The sequence below is a fragment of the Pseudopipra pipra genome, chromosome 1, assembly GCF_036250125.1.
Source record: "Pseudopipra pipra isolate bDixPip1 chromosome 1, bDixPip1.hap1, whole genome shotgun sequence".
Classification (NCBI taxonomy): Eukaryota; Metazoa; Chordata; class Aves; order Passeriformes; family Pipridae; genus Pseudopipra; species Pseudopipra pipra.
In genome coordinates this window covers 87,357,278-87,374,855 of record NC_087549.1, presented here as the reverse complement: position 1 = coordinate 87,374,855, position 17,578 = coordinate 87,357,278, and the positions used below count along the sequence as shown (strand labels likewise).

General features: G+C 41.4%; 1 protein-coding gene across 2 annotated transcripts in view; it reads left to right on the top strand.

Moving 5' to 3' along the window:
* The first annotated feature begins 861 nt into the window (after positions 1-861).
* Positions 862-17,578, top strand: part of F13A1 (coagulation factor XIII A chain) — a 119,148-nt gene continuing 102,431 nt past the window's right edge. For both annotated transcript variants that reach the window (XM_064663799.1, XM_064663789.1), the window contains exon 1: positions 862-1,001. The gene's annotated coding sequence lies outside the window, so the exon portion shown is untranslated. The remainder of the gene's footprint in view (positions 1,002-17,578) is intronic.

The window sequence follows — 17,578 nt, the reverse complement described above, 5'->3', positions numbered from 1 at the left end:
CCTCCTGGGAAACAGCACCCTTGTTAGGCTTCCATCTCAGTTGGTGCTACACAAAAGAAAAAAAGCAGAAAGGACTTTAATAGCAAAATGGAGAGGCTCAACAGCCTGAGCAGAATGAACATTACATTGTTAGATGGGCACTCTTGCCTTTAATAGGTTATCTTTTTCCATTAGAGAACTGTTTAAATTTTTAAGTGGTGCACAAGCTCATAAGGGCTTTTACTGCATGGGTTCCGATTTTCATGTGGGTTTTGAATGTGTGGGAAAAGCTGATGCATTAAGAACTGCTCATGAATCTCCTCTATTTCCAGTCTTCCCCTTGGGAACTATTGATGGTCATTTCATCTTTCTGACATGACTTTTAAGATCCTCAAAAAGAAAAAAAAATAAAATGGAAATGGTTTTCTGGTTAGTTCCCAGTGGGAAATCTTACAGGACTGAAACTGTGAAGTAGAACATAAATTTCAAACACCTTAAATTCAACTAAACCCACAATCAGGATCCTCAAAATTTATTTTTACATAAGTTCCAAATAAAGATCTGGAAAGGCAAAGAAAAAAAAAAGCAGAAATAAATGACAATCTTTCTATCGTGGTTTGGATTAAGAATGCTTAAAGAGTTGTGCTGGTATACAATATAACTGACAATAGGACTGGCTTACAGATGGGTGGTGGAGAAATAATTAATGAATTATGAGTCTAATGAAAGGTCATCTTTCTTCTGTCACATAGACTTCAAATCAATCAGTGTGTCTCCCTTGTTCTTTCTTCTCATCAGAATGCTGCCCCATAATCCAAAATGTCTTTCCCTCGTTGTTTTGCAGATAAAATAATTTCTAATTTGTTTTAACACTTGTTATAGGTATGGAGAGAAGCTTAGTTGTATAGAGAAAATGCTCCTCACTTTGAAGATCTCATTTGAAGGGCCAATGGAGAAAAGCCCTGAAATAAAAGATATTTCAGAGAACAAAGAGAGGAAACATACAGACCTCAGAAAGAAAGGTAAGCATCTTGTCTATTGGAGAAATTGCCTTGAAGTAAGTGAAATTATTTCCCCAGAGATAATTTGGTCTTAGGAGTCAGATTGTCACTAAACAAAAAGCCAAATCAAGAGCAGCAAATTGATTTTGCTTCCAGTGTCTTTCCTCCATTTTTCCCTAATTAAAAAGAGAGGAAGGATGTGATAAATCCTGCTATTTTTTTTTCCCCCACTGCTGTACTTGTCCCTGAAGAACCTCTTCACTGTATCCATTTTATTGGTGAGGGGTGGAATGAAAACCCCTAGGTTAAATTTTCAGAGATGAGCAACTACATTCAGTTTAATTGGAAAAGCAATGGTTTTACAGATAATGAACAACCTCTGTCTAATATTAGGGAAATTTGTATGCCCGGCATCTGTGAGAAAAGGGTCACATAAATAAATGTGAGGTGCAAGCACTCAGGTTTTGGACTGAGTGTTCCAGTCAAGCACATAGAGAAACACATGGTGGGGAGGGGAATTGAAAAGTTATAAAAAGAAAATAAAATTAGGGAGTTCAAGTTGTTCTTTTTGACAAATGTTTGTGTGTCTTTTGTGATCATCTGTTTCCTCTCCCAGTACATGCACACATAGAGCCTACATGTTTCTTCCTGCTTTTCAGTCTTGCTCAACTTTCCTTCACTGCTCCTAGGCACTCAAAGCACTTTACACAATACTTCCCTTTTGATTTCTCGTTTTCCCATATCTGACGCTAGCATTTCTCACCCAGTTCCTTCTCTCTGTTGTTCATTTGTTAAATGAACTTCTTCTGCCCCGAGTTAATTTTTTTTTCCTGGAGAATGGATGACAGGAGTGCACCAAACACATCCAAGTAGTGCTTGCATGTCTGGTAGCAAGAAAAGCAAGGTGCCAGCTCTAGGGGAAAGCTCAGGGTTTGTGCTGTGTAATTTATGTTTAATGCTGCAGCAGAATATGTTTTTTGTTTCTGGCTCTTCAAAGATGTAACTTCTGTGACATGTTTTGCAGCTCCTCTTGTGCGTGAGAGTAAAGGACATTTTGACTCACTTGAGATTCCCTAGAAATGTTAAAAAAGAAAGGGAAGAAAATAGTACAAGAAAAGACACTCATGGAACTGCTGAGGTGATATAACCAGGTGTCTTTTCATGTGTCTCCTTTATTTTTCCTTCTATCTCATCAAATTTAAACAACCTAATCATATGAAGGATTAAAGCTGTAGTGCCTTCATGCCATGTTTCTGCATTCTGGGCTTTTCTCATGGGTTAGCATTTAAGCTCCAATAAGCTTGGAGGTTTAATGAAAGCAGAGATGGCAACTATTTGAACATGAAATGGTAAAAGGTAGTGCGTTTTCCTTGGTGAAGGGATGTTATTCTTACTTTCAGGCACAATGAAATCCCTTCAGTCAATCATAGGGCTTCTGAAAGCACCGGGGAAACGGAATTTTTGTTTTGCATTCACTGAGACCTCACTTGCTCTTTCTGGGTGAGAGTAAGTAGAGCTGATGCTGGAGGAGAAATGCCCCAGACACAGTCCTGTTTAGGGTGCCAATTCTGCTCTGCAGAGGCAACCTATGCACCTCTGTGTGATGGCATGCTCCACAGCTACTTCTTCAGGAATGTAGAGTGGCTGGCACAGCTAGTGCTTGGGCTGCGGCAGCTGGGGCCTGCTGCTGCTCTTGCTATCAAATAGGGTGGGTTTTGAGTTCAGTGGGAGCAAGAAACAACCTGGAGAGAACAGGAGAGTTACACAGAAAATTAGTGGATGATTAGAGATGTAGAGAACATCATGCAGTGACCTACTTTGGTAGGGAGCAGGAGAAATTCGTGCTGGTAGAAGAACCAGGAGTGCTGCCTCCCCGTGATGATAAAAGAAAGTAAGAACAGCATTGAGCAGCAAGCAATTGCACCTCTGTTTTCTGGAGATGTGAAGCAGTTTGCTGCAGGGCCTGTTGGCTTGATTTTATCCAGCCAGGGAAGCTGGTATCTTTTGGTGACAACAGGGTTGGGAAGCTTCATGTTGTAGCCTTACTATTATTAGCTGATGAGTGTCATGGTGTTTGCTTGGCAAAACAAACGTGAAATCTCTGTGTGGAAGATCTGGGGCTTTTTAGCAACCCTGACATACAGTGCATCCAATCTCTATCCCAGTGGTTTGCCCAGTTGCTTCTGGGTCCATCAGTGCTGGGTGTCTGTGCAGGATGCACAGAACAGTCCTGATTCCCCAGGCTTATACTAAGGTGGTGACTATGGCTGGGTCCCCACTGCCAAAGTCAGTGCATCTGGCCAAATGCATCTGTGTTGCTTCTAGGTCCATCATGCCAACAGGAGAAGAAGTCAGGAAGAGTATGTGTTTGTCTATTGTAGGCTCATGTCTTTTATAAGTGCCTTGACCTCCATCCAAATCATGCTGAAGTCTAAAGAGTTCTTTTGAGTCTGAGAAGTTGAAGCCAGCCTATTTGTAGTCAAAAAAAAACCCAAACCAACAATAAACAACAAAGCCAAATTCAGGGCGAGTCTCCCTTTCACTCTAATACTTATTCCCATTAAGAATTTAATTCAGTGTGTCTCTGCTCACAGCAATGATACTTTGGCACATCGTCCCTGCATGAAGCCCTTTGCAATCCAATATGGACTTTGTGATTTCCTCCTGTGACTAATACTTCAAAGAAAACACCCAGGGCCTTAACCCATTCCCTGTTCCACGCTCTGTTGGTTTTACTCCTGGTTGAGGTTGTCCTGAATGTAAAAGGTAGTTGATCATGAGGAGTCTGAATAATTCTCCATAATGAGAGACAGTTGATTACCTCCTGCTCCATATGTTACATATTCACATAGGAAACTATCTGCAAGTGCATAGAAAAGACCCTTTGTTCATTCCTTGTTCATGGCCCTTGTAGAAGCAACTTGCAAGAAGTGTTAGTGAGTTCAAACTGTAATGTACTCATATGTCTGCTGTGGGAAGGACTGACTTCTGCAACTGGCTTTTAAAGGTCTGTCTCTCTCAGATCTGACCTTCCTAATTATTTGCAAGCACAGCTTGACATTTGGATAATTAAGCACATAATTTATGACTGAAAAGGGAGAACATTTTCTTTTCACTGGGATCTGACCCAAGATGTGGATAGGTCATGCTAAAAGGAATCCTTATATCTCTTTTCTGACTTCAGTAAACTCACCCTGTATAAGGTTATAAAACTTATATTGATAAGTCTTGCCTCTGAGAGACATCAGGTATGGACAACCTCTACTGAAGTGAGTTGCTACCGCCATAGTTAATGTGCTTCAGGATAATCTCACAGGGATCCTGCTATCCTTCCTTCTACATGAAGAAAATGCTTGTATTAAATATTTATGTGGGCGGAAATATTTTCTTTGTGGTTGGCACTGTGGTTACACTAGAGCAAGATAACCCATGCAGTTCCTGTGAAACCACTGGTCTATCTAACAGACACAATATCCGCAGGGCTTAATAATAAGGATAGTCTGAATCTGAAATGGCCTGACAGAGGCCTTATTTTATCAGTCACGACATGACTGCACAGCTGGGATGGGGTGGGATCATTTGAGGATGTGATGGGAGCACAACAGCATAAGCAAACAATCACCTCTGTCGTCATAATAAGTCGGTTTTCTGAAGAGAACTTTCCACTTACAGAAGGCTGCCTTTTGCTGTATTTCATGTTTTCGCATTTTCTGTAAGTTCAACAAATGTACACATGCGAAGTCAAAATCAGCTCCTACTGTTGCATTATGGAGACAGAGAAAGCTTTCAAGAACAATGAGCTGCCTTGTACACTACTCACACAAAAGCAGTGGCCATGTGTGCACTTAATATTTTGTGCCGGCACAGTGGTCAGTAATTGCTATGTGGTGCTTGGCTGTGAGTGACATGGGCAGGACTTTTTTTCTCCTAGTAACCCAGATGGGTGGAAGCATTTAGTAGCTGTTGTCCTGCTGGAGTTGGATGTAGCATGTCTAAAAAGAATATACCTACATTACCCTTGTCCAGAAAAAGCCTTCTTGCTTATGACTTTTTTTCTTGTTGAACCCTCTTCATGTTCAGATACAGTTGTACTGCTTGCTCATTGTAAAGATACATCTCTGTTGGTGTAGGAGGAGGTGAGTGACTAGAGGTTGGTCCTAAACTGGACCTTTGGATCCAAACTGAAACTTTGAAAAAAGTCTCAGTCCTGTATTGAGCTATAGAGCTCTGGGTTGTGGGTGATGGCTATAGGATAGATGCACAAAACCAGTTTTGCTATATGGCAGTAGCTAGTGCCTAACACAGAGGTCTTACATCTCTATAATGTGCTCCAATCTGGTTATGAAGGGAAACTTGGAACTAGTTCTTGCATTGGAAATGTATTATGGAGCTAGCAATACCTGACCCTGCGTGGGTATGACCTTGTGCTTTTCAGAGCTGTTTTCCAAACCTCATGTCTGTTGAGAAAAAGATGTGGATGTACTCGAACACCCAATAGTTCACTCTGTGCCCACATCTCTGCAGCATGTTTCTCTCATCATTTTAAATACAGTAGTTCTGTTTTTCCTGAGACCCTGTAAGGTTCCTGCAAGGGAAGATTTCATGGTTTACTTCAGATAGTATCAATAGCCCCATAATGTCCAATGTTATGCTTTGTGATAAAGTTTTAGTTTGCTGTTGTTTTGCGTGTTCCAGTGTGGCAACCAGTTCCCCTTTCTCCGCATGACAATGAGAACTAGTCTTGTAACATCTGTGAACATGTTTTCTGCTTTCTCATTAGGATCATTTCAAGTGAAGGAAAAATGGGATGGTTTAGGAGGATGGGGTATTCTCTGCCACTCTGAAGGTAGAAAAATTCCTGCCTTTCATAAGTGATTTTTTGGGTAACCGGTTTGAAGTCTCCTCTTTCTTGACCTGTCAGTGCAGAGGGGTTAAAATGGAAAGAGAAAGTGATGAGAATGAACCTTATTGGCAGTACCCATTAAAGCTACAGCTTGGCATCATTGCTGCTTTGTTTTATACTTTGTGGGACCTGAGCCTTTAGTGACCTACCAAACAAAGATGACCAGGTCAAATGAAGATCAGGCTCTTCAAAGGACCATTTGTTTTGCAGGGACACTGAATATCTAGGCTGTTTTGCAGCAAGTTGGTCTGGAAAGAGCACAATGGTTTCTCTTTTTTTTTTTTTTTTTTTTTTTTTTTTTTTTTTTAATTTTTATTTTTTTTTTAATTTTTATTTTTTTTTAATTTTTATTTTTTTTTATTTTTTTTTTTTCACTTCTTGGCTTTCTCATCACCCAAAAGTCATACAACCAGTCTGGAGAGAGAACAGTAGTTTCTCTTTTTCTTTTTTTATATTTTTTTTTCACTTCCTGGTTTTCTCATCACCCCAAAATCATGCAACCAATTGAATGGTTTTTAGTGTCTAGAACAGAAAACACTCTCTGTAATTGATATATTGGTTTACAACCGTAGGAAACTACTTGTCACTATCCATTAATGACCATTGTTTGCCATCTTAAGAAAAGAGATGATGAAGCCCACCATCCACAGCCTGCTGTTTAATCCCTCCATCAAACTAATACTGAACTAACTATGCACAAAATGCCATTTTCATTATCTGTGCTCAATATTTTTTTCCATCCTCATGCCAGAATAAAAAAAAATTAGCTAAATCCACAATGAGCTCATTCTGTCTTGGGAGCAGGGAGGCTCTTGCTCTTCCTGATGGTAGTCATATCAAGGCTGGACCATATCCAGTGCAAGGGGGGAAATAACTGCCCTGGAACATCAGTAGGTGCAGGATGGGCTATTCATCCTGCCTTATATGGGAAAAAGTGCTGGAGAAGACAGGGAGACCAATGCACTGACCCACATTTGCAAACTGAGCACAGAGGCAGCACGGCAGCAATCTCATCCCCACCTAACAGGCACGTCTGGCTGCAACAGCTATGTGAATAATTTAACAGTGAGATTTATGGGTTTATTTCTCACTGTGGTGTCTTAGATTGCATTTAGTCACATTTACCAGGATAATTGTCATGAACTCGTGTGTTAATGGCATGATAATGTCTAAGAGTGGAGATAACATCTTCAGGTCACTCATTAAAAAAGAAAAACGTCTTTTCTCCTCTCAAAACAATGTATGAAAGACTATTTTTCTCTTTTTTTTTAAATTTTATATTTTGGGCAAGTTTTCAATGACACATCAGAATATCTCTCTACAGGTTGAATTGGCATCTGTTTGAATTCAAGGCTCTTTGGCTGTAAAAGCTCATTGTTTTGCCCATTCTCACAGAAATCAAACCAATGTGTCAGACTTGATACTTATACTTTATACAGAAAAGGATATGGCAATTGTTTTGTGAGAGGGGAAAATGGAGTCATTGCTTGCAGATAACCTATTTATTTTTAAAAATTGGAAACATTTCCTCTTTGTTTATTTGCTGCTCTGAATAGTTAAGTTTTTCTATTTTCCACAGCCACTTTCTGACATGCAAATAGCAATTTATTTTTATGTGGGATAAATCCTTCCTGTGTGCTTTCCACTGTGTGAAATGGGGTTGAGGGAAATATGCCTTTTTCCATGAAAATACTAATGACTGAATTAAAGCGTGACTCAAGTGGGCACTGTTCTAAGCAATAATATCAAAGTTGTCACAATTGCGTGTGTGGGCTTTAATGTTCCTGGATGGTTTAGTCTGCAGATCCGTGAGTCAAGGCAACTGTTAAAATCTCTCCAAACCTTCAGCGGGGCCCAAATGACTTATTTTGAGGTGCTAATAGAGTCATTTGAAGACATAGCAGAGAACTGACTGCAAAACAGGGCGAGCTGGGAGCATAGGTGATGTGGGCTGTTGCCTTGGGCAGCAGCAGCCTGCCAAGGGCACAGCAAAATGGTCATGTCTTCATTGCTTGCTCTGCCTTTGCCAGTGCCTGGGGAAATCAGGTTTGCTGCCACTGCCAGGGCAGAGATCAGAGTGTGTGCAGATTGGGGCCAGCTGCTTTCAGCAGTCACTGTTCTTGCCTGGCGATTTACCTTCTGACAGCCAGAGCTGCCTGAGATGAGCTGTATGGGATCGTGGTTTAAGGTTTTTTTCCTGGTGAATGTATGCCAACTGAGGAAGCTTTCTCAAATCATGTAAAATTTGTAGCTTGTGTGAACATGGCTAGAGTCTCTGCTATGTCCCTGCTACCAGTCTGTGGTGAAGTCCGGCTAGAGGCCATAACCCCCCTCCCCATCCTCCTCTGTCCTCTCAGATGGATTTTAATCAGGTACCTGGTGTTCCCATGGATGGAATGTGGTGATGGAGTTTGGAGCTCTGGTAGCTCTGCAGTGCATGCAGTGTGGTTATGTTTTCCAGCACAGGATGTTGTTTGAACATTTTATAGTGCATTTTAATATAAAAGTAAAGTAAATTTTATTACGATACATAGAATTTATGTCATGTGAAAAAACATGTATTAAAAGTTCAGGCTCCCAGAGACGTGAGCCTGATGTTCTGGAATCTGTGTTGCTTGTGACTGACAGGCTCCTTATTGCTTAGACTCTCTCTATCCATGCTGAGGAATCTTGATAATTAACTATTTGACTCCCCTTTATAAAATGGTTGTGTCTTCCATGATCTTCCACAACTGCACAGCAAGCTAGAGTTAAGGAAACCTCTGGAGACAGAACCCTCTGCATAGTATAAACATCAGTGCAGAGTGGCTTTCTAAAGGATGTGTTGAACTTTCACCATCTCATTTCATGACTTCTTTCTTCAGTAAGGACTCTTACTGAAACAGAAGTGCAGTCCCAGCAGTGTACTCCAAGACTGAAACAGGAAACTAAACAGAACTGGGCAAAAAATGTTATGTTCCAGCTGGAAAAGTGTCATTTTCCAGTAATCCTTGCCCAGTGCCTACACATACTCTTCAGGCAGTTGTATCGGAAACAGTTGTGGATACTGCAGTATTGATTGGTTTCAAGAACAGAATGGAAGGTATTTCTTTCGAGAGTTTGAAAGCCAGAAATCATTTTGTAGTTGGCTGTAGGATGGATATCGTTATTTCTGAAAGCAGTATCACAGGGCAGTGTGACTGGCTTGGAACAAACATCCCAAACAATGTTTGCTTAGGTGGAGATCTTTCTAAGCACTTCATCCCCCTTTTTTTGCATTATTATTGAAATATTGGTGTGGGGGAATATGATGACCATATTTAACCTGGATTCCACTAATTAATGTCATAACAGTCATCTAACACTGACAGAAAGTGGTGGCAGGGTACCAGAGACGGGCAACTACAGCGTTATAAGTGATTTTCTTCTAGTAGCTATAAAAGGTAATGGTTTCTCCTTTGTTGTTCTAAAAGATGGCATTCAAGCCAGCACTGACCTCATGCATCTGTTTTTACAGATAATTCTGTACAGTTGCAAATTCCTGGGTTACTGTGGCTGACCAAGTGAGCTCTCATCAGTCAGCTGAGCTGTGGCTGCAGAACATGTCTTCTTGTAACCTATCCCAGGCCTAAGAAAAACACATTGGTGTGAACTGCTCCCTGACTGTCTTCTGTGTGATAGCCCATGCATGTGGTATTACTTCAGGTATGACAAAAATCCAGGTCACTGGAGCTCTGTTGTTGTTTGTGATGAGATTTCAATGTAACTGCTTCAAGTTGTTTGTATTTAAGTACCTGAAGTAAGACTTTGTTCAGTTTTTAACTGAAATAAAACTCCTTACTTTTGTGCATGATTGAGCAAGCGCCACAGGGAAAAAAAAAGAAGAAGCTGTGGAAAATATATCTATTTAGAATAACTAAAATTGGGCAGAAATGTTTCCAGGCTTTCCAGCTACATGGTTAGCTCTATGTCCAGCACAAAAGCAATATTTCCCATTGAGACTGTGAAATGTGTATCCATTTACTGGTACTTCAGTGGTGAGTGAGGCAGTATATGTTTTTAGCTACAAACATTTCAGTTTTTATATAGAAAGGAGCATATTTGATCTCTTCGACATTTGGGATTATGGTATGCGAGGTGAGTTCATACTTATTTTTAAATATGCAACTGTTTTATGATAGAGAGTATTGGCTCCTCAGGAAGGGGGATGCCTCCTTTGAAAAAGTCTGTAACCTCTGATGAGGGCCTGAAAACCCTTTAGAGTGCTGCAGGTTTAAACATAGAATCATAGAAAAATAGAATTTATTAGGTTGGAAAAGGCCTCTAAGATCATTCAGTCCAACTGTTAACCCAGCACTGTCATGTTCACCACTAAACCATGTCCCCAAGTGCCACATACACATTTTTTGAACATTTCCAAGGTTGGCAATTCCACCACTTCTCTGGCCAGGCTGTTCCAATGCCAGACCACCTTTCCAGTGAAGAAAGTTTTCCTAGTGTCTAATCTAAGCCTCCCCTGGCATGAATTGAGGCCATCTCCTCTTGTCACTTGTTACCTGGGAGAAGGGACCAACTCCCACCTGGCTACAACCTCCTTTCAGGGAGTTGTAGAGAGTGATGAGGCCTCCCCTGAGACTCCTTCTCTCCAGGCTGAACAACCCCAGCTCCCTCAGCTGCTGCTCATAAGACTTGTGCTCCCGACCCTTCACCAGCTTCATTGTCCCTCTCTGGACATGCTCCAGCACCTCAGTGTAGTCTGTGTCCTGATTTCTTCTAGTGAGGGGCCCAAAACTGAACACAGGACTCGAGGTGCAGCCACACCAGCGCCAAGTGCAGTGGGACAATCACTGCCCTCATCCTACTGGCCGCACTATTGCTGATCCATGTCACGATGCCATTGGCCTTCTTGGCCACATGGGCACACTGCTGGCTCATGTTCAGGTGGCTGTCGACCAGCACTCTCAGGTACTTTTCCATTGGGCAGCTTTCCAGCTGCTATTCCCCAAGCCTGTGCCCTTGAATGGGATTGTTGCGACCTGAATGCAGGAATCAGCATTTCACCTTGTTAAATGTCATAAAACTGACCTCAGCCAATCTACCCATTTAACTTGACCCATCCTAGGAGTGAACTGGAAGACTGTAGCATCAAAGAGGCTTCAGTACATGATGATGAACTTTAGGTCAAAGTGTCAGTTAAAAGGAAAATCAAGTGATTTTCAAAATACATATTCCTGCAAATTAAATTGCAATTTATTGCCTTATTGCAGAGAAGGTACTACTCTCAGTAATTCTAAGGCAGTTGTTGCTGTTATCTAAGCACTGGTACTGCCACTGCATTACCTTATGGCAGCAGGAGCAAACCACTGAATGATGAATATTTAATGAAAAGGTTGACGTATATTTACACTGAATCATTTGCTACAGAATTGTAAATAAAACAGTATTTTTAATTTGCTGCCTAGGGCTGTTTAAGTATACCATGTATGAGTTATATCCACAGGGGAGAAAAGCTTAGGTTAGAGTAGACCTGGCTGAAAATTTGCTAACATGTAAATACATATTTTTATCTAATGGCAGTAGGAGTTGTCTGGATAAATTTTCAGTTTGGGCAGTTGTATGTGTTTGTACGTCTGTGCACCAAAAGCTAAATATTTAGATGTGCCTGATTTAAATTCAGCCATCCAAACCCCTTATTTGTCCCACCATCCTTTTCCTCTGCTCTGTGTGTAGGTTTGAATTAAACCAATCTTCAAGTAGGTGTTCACTCTGTATTTTCTGACTTTGGACTTCTCACCTTGGTCAAGACGGGTGGTGCTTTTCATTTCCTTTTATTCTCCTTTACATTATTTCACACACATCCTCTGAACCCTGCACTGAATACAGTCCTTCCCAGGGACTGCAAATGCTCTGATAGTAGTTCGTAAGCTGTTCATGAACACAAGTGGATTTCTGCCCACAGCTAGCACTCTAGTGAGGTGAGATAGTCTTAGCCTCACCCTGTATGTGAGCCTCTGAGATGCAGGTGTTAACCTGATCTAAATCAGTGAGCCTGATGTGCTCACTAATTTTTGATTCTGTATCTGGGATACTGGGGACCAAGGTACTTACAATTTTGTTCTCTTCTTTTATTTAAAGCACAGCCCACATTGACCATCAGTGGGAGGTGGGAATTCTTATGCATTATCCATGTACCAAATGTCCCAAAATGGGTACCTGGAAAATGGAACATGAGTACATTGAGGATGCTGGATTAGAAAGACTTTTGGGCAACTTGGCGATGTAGGAAAGCTGTACCCAGAAAAGGGTGAAAATGTTGTTTTCCAGGGTGGCACAGAATTCCCACTGCTACAAACCTACCCTTTCAAGGAAATTTGGGAAACTGCTCAATCTCTTTGTCAAACTCACTGTTGGAATCACAGCTCACCTCTGAGTCAGGTGTTTTGGCTGTGCCCCTCTTCGGTATTGACCATGTGGGCACTTTTTACTGTCAGCCCCTCTCTCCACTGCTCAGCTTGAGGGTGAGGACCTCTGGGCCTGAACAAGAGAAGTTTCTCTGCAAAACCTAAAGCACGTCCATATGTTTCCTATGGACTCCTTTCACAGTCCCAGAGGTTCCCATATGCAGGACTTGGCACATAGGTGTTTTTTCCTTTCTTCTGACACACTCTCCTAATGGCCTAGAAGAAGTGATATAGGGCAAGAAGAGGGTCTCTTGCTCTATCCTATGAAGCTTCCAGGTCCTGTGTGGCTATGCAGGAAAGCAATCCATGATACCTTTTGTTTGGAGGCTACCTTATCATCAAAGGGAAGCACCACACATCTCCCAACTTTGCAATTGTGAGTCCTGTCAGACTTTAACATGCCCCCATTGTGTCTAAAGCTGAATTTATTGTATATCCTGAAGGAGTGTGGAAACTGTGGGAAAACACTATATAACTAAACATTGGATCCCGGAATATACAATCCATGGGAAAGAATTAGGGTTTGCACAAGCGTCTACTGACTTCTGGAGGCTAGAAATTGCAGCACTGTATTTCTTTGAACTGAGGGTTATGGACCATGCACTTGGTCTCTCTGAAGGGAAGGAACTAGCTTCTTCAAGTTTCCTGAAAATGGAGTGTTTTGTTCAGTCTTTTGCTCTCTGTGGTTATGTGATTTCTTAAGTCTGACTTTATTCCTGAACTTGAGCACCTTCCTTGACAAGTAGCTTCATAAATTCAAAGCAATGTGCTACAAAATAGCACTAGTATGGAGATTAGTATCTGGCAAGACTGGCTGTTTTAAATGCTGTAGAAAAATAGCAAGAAAATAAGTGTTATGTGAAACCAGAAGGCCATTTATCCTACTAGCAAGTCTCATATGTGCTCACTCAAACTTACAGTGACATAGTCTGAGGACCCAGCCTAATGGCAGAAACATTAAACTTTGGCATTAAGTGAGTGGACTGTGTAAGCTGGTTGGAAGGGTACCCAAGAGGTTTTGTTATTTTTGCCTATGGTATTTATGGAGAAGCAGCTTCAGTTTTCTAGGAATACATCTTATTTTGTTTCCTTCTGAGTCTTCTCTGTTATAAGAAGTTTTGATTTAAAACTCTGTAGAAGTAAACAAACAGTAATATTCTCAGAAATGTTTCCATTCTGTTTTTCCAAATGTTGCAGGCATCTAAAAATCTCATATTGGTCTGTGTAATAGCAAAACAGAGCTGAAGATCAGTTTGGGGTTTTGGCAAACAGTACATATTCATGGGGCCAAAGAGAGTGAGAACAACTTGCTATCATAGCAGCCAGGGAACAGACACCTCCAGTTTGTTTGGAGAAGAGAAGCCAGGGGAGATTCAAAATGTTCCTAGCCTTTGACTTCAAAGTAGTCTAGCAGGTGAGAAATTCTGTTAAGAAGATCAAATCCTGCTCCTGTTTTTCACCAGAAAGGAATACCCTGGTCTTCAGTGTCCTAGATGAATACCTTAGTTGCTGGAACTAGTGGAAAACAGTAAGAGACTTTTCACGCCCACACCCCCACCAATTTGGTGTGAAGCATACATGTGGAGAGTTCCCTTTCCTCGTTTCCTCCTGCTTGGATTCACACATTAAGTTTGATCCCAGATTGATTTAGTTTTCTTTTCTCCTAAATTTCAGTCTTTTTGAGGGGAGTCCATCCTGGTGCAATCAACTATCACTTCCTCAAGCTGCTGACACCAGCCATGGCAGTGCAGTTCCTTGCAGGGCTTGCTGAATTCCGAGGGGGTGGCAGTGAGGGCTGCTGGTGGCAGCCAGAGCTGCCTTAGACAGCGCTGCCTTTGAGCTTCAGTTATCAGCCAGACAGAGAAACAAAATGGAAATTATTCAGGAGCATGAACCAAAGAGTAGGTGCTTCTGGTACCAGTGGCAGAGGCATCCCAGAGGCCTTTGGCAGAGACTTATAGATGTCAGCTTTTGAGTTTCCTTCTTGAATGAGTCACTGTGGCTGTGCTTAAATGTTTAAAATGCCTTTTAAGCATTCACAACAGCATTTTTCTCTGTTCATGTGGGTACTTTCAAATACCAACTTCAGTTACATCCATGTAGGCTTTTGCAAATCTATGTGAACTTTCTCTCCTCTGCTGGGTAGAAACCATGTTTGACCCAGCAGCCCTCTAGCCATGTTAGCACAGCCCAAAACTTGGTATGATCTCTCTGGCAGGGTTTAAAAGCTCAAGCTCAGATTTTTCTAGTTGGCTTTCCATTATAAGAGTGGGTTCTTGTGCAGATGGATCAAAATAAAGGCAGTCTGAGCTTGCAGTTACTTGCAAAATAAGGCTGACTTTATCCTATGAATTTGCAGTATAAGAAACAACAAACCTAAATAGCATGTCAATTCCTGACTACATTTTTCATTGCTTCTCCTGTTCTGGGGGAGCTGCTACCTTGTCAAAATATGATGTGTGCAGGAGAAAATACCAAAAAGAAAATCAAGCAACACATGGAACATTCTCATTATATTGAATTTCGTGGTGAAAGGCAGGACTGTTCCCTGTTCCCATGTACTAGAGATCATGGCATGGTATGTAACTTTAATTTGAACTTTCTCACTGCCAGTTTTGTTGTGTCAATGTTTGAGTGTTCTGCTGAGTTGGCATCGCCGGATGCAGGTTGTTCCTTATCAAGTACTGTCAGGAAATGTTGCACCAGAAGGGAGGACACAGGCTCTCTGGCTTCTGGGCACTTGCAATAGGAGATAATTTCCTGAGTGGCATGAGACAGTATGGTTTGTATATCATGTAAAAAACCCAACTCTTGTGGCATTTTCCTCTGATTGCTAAGTCCACTGCAGAAGAGTAAAAACATATGACACTTAAAAATAGGATATATCCTCAACCATTGCAAACGCCATCTGTTCTCAAAGAAACAACTGGTAGAAAAAAATAACCTTGGGTTGAAACCTTGCATGAAGTTGCCATTTAAGATAAGTGGGGTTGGCTTTGTTATTTTTATTTCTTTGGAGGTGTGGAGAAAGGGCTCTTTGATGGCAACTGAAAGAAAACAGAAATATGGAACTGGAGCGTATGTGTTACAGACATGTAGAGAAGTCGTGTCTTGGAGACCTGTTAAATAGCAAACTCTGGGACCAAGCATCATAGTGACACTAGAAGGTACCCATGCACTGTTTTAAGTCAGTTCATGCAGATGACTGCAGTAAGGTGTTTGCCCACCACCAGAAGGTGGTTTCTAGGGAAAATGTCTGCCTTACTAGTCATAAACAGGTAAGACCTAATTTTCCAATTAGACTCAGAGAACTCTCTGGTGAATGGTATGGCTTCCTCACCCATTCAAACTCAGCCCAGGCTGGCAGCGAGGACTGGATCAGTAGCTTAGGGAATACTGACTCTATCTCTGTATGCTGCTCCTGCAAACAACACCCAGAGCCATTGCCTGTGTGAAAATAAGCAAACTCTCTGAGCTTTGGCCATTCCCAGCAGTCAGCACTGCTTCTTCTGACTCTGTTAGGCTGTGATTACATGACCAAAAAGAATTTTGTTTTCACACAGTGGCAAGCTGCTGTCCCCCATGGAACTTCAGTAACCAGCCATACCACCTGCCCCAAGTCTGATGAAAAATCTTAAAAGCCCACTAGTGGGCTTGGTCACTTGTGGTGTTTTGAATACCATTCTGAGGAGTCAAGATGGATACCTTTAGCATATACCAGTGATTTCCTTTGGTACTGAACAGTCTAAAGGCAAACAGCCCATTACCAAGCTGAGAAGGAACTCGCCTCCTTTTACATGAGCTGATGGCTTCAGAGCATTTGTGGGCTACATGCAGGTGCAGTAGCATGTGAAATCAGCAGGCCACAGTAGCAACATAGAGCCTCTGTCTCGAGAGTCTTACATGGATTAGAGATCTGAAAATGGGGTGGCTGCATTTCAATGTGTCTATACTAATGTGAAGAGCAGCAGACTTGTACTTAAAACACACGCCAAGAAGCTGTGCGTGAGGTAAAAGGAACGAACACTGCATGGTGTTTGCTCAAAGTAGTCGTGTTCCAAGGCAGTGTCCTAATCCTGTCAACCTCACTGTTTTTATGAGTTCCAAGTGGGACAACATGGTGAGGTAAGAAAAGGACATTTTAATGAATAGGTTTGATAGCGATATTTCTGCCTCTTATCTTTTTTTACATCTCACAGCCCAGGAATAGCTGCAGTGATATAATGTTGCTATTTAGAATTGTTTTCAAAGCACGTTTTGAGTTTGGTGTCTGCAGTATTGAAAATTTTGCTTTGGAAATGAGTGCACCTAAGGTAAAGGCTATGTGCATGCATTTTCAGGCTCTGTCTATCTGAATTTTGTCTGCCATGCTTCTGAATCTCTTATCTCCAGTCTGAACATCAGAAGATTTGAAGGGTACTAGCTTGTGCTCAGCTTTTGTGACAAGCAGATGAGGGATGGTACAAATTTACTAAAGACGTTCTCTGCTTTGTGGGGGAATAAAACAATAACCTGTTTGCCAGTGTTTGGTCCTAGTAGACCTAACTCCTGAGATAAAGACCTGTCGGTATTTGCCCTACGGAATGAGTAATTCTTTTGTGATGTGCTGCCACAGCACATTTCTATGTTCTTGAGATGTGCCTTAATTGTGCAGCAGCAAAACCTGGTGGCATTGTCCCCCAGAAGAGCAAAAAACCACTGTGACCTTGAGGGTAAAACCTTGAGGAGTGATGTGGCTGGCATAGTTCACAGTGGGTGGGAGAGCAAGTTTCTGATTTCACAAGTGACAACAAGACCAAAACCTCAGTTTGGCAGGAATTCTTTTCTTTTTTTTTTTTTTGTCATAAGTAGTTCCATACTAGAACAGTGTGACTAATTTACCAGCCCACAGAGAGGGGTAACACTGAGCCCTGTTTAAAGCAAAGTATACTGTTATTCCAACACAGCTCATAATTCTAGGTTTGAGCCTTGCATGTGGGTCAACTATTGTTAACATTTTAATACTCAAGCAATATTTCAAAAGCACTCTGCTTTTGTCCACCAGCTTTTCCATTCTTAATCTCTCATAGCTGAAGTTCTATATCTCTCTAAAGTTGAAGTAAAATCTCCTGTACTCTGAAATGTTAGATCGACCTTATTATTTTTTCCAGCTGTCAAACTTAATGCATTTTTTAAAGCATCCTACTACTTTAAGGTACAGCTTAAATTGTCAAAAGTGAACATGTAACACTGCATATGTGTTTACTGTATGTGTC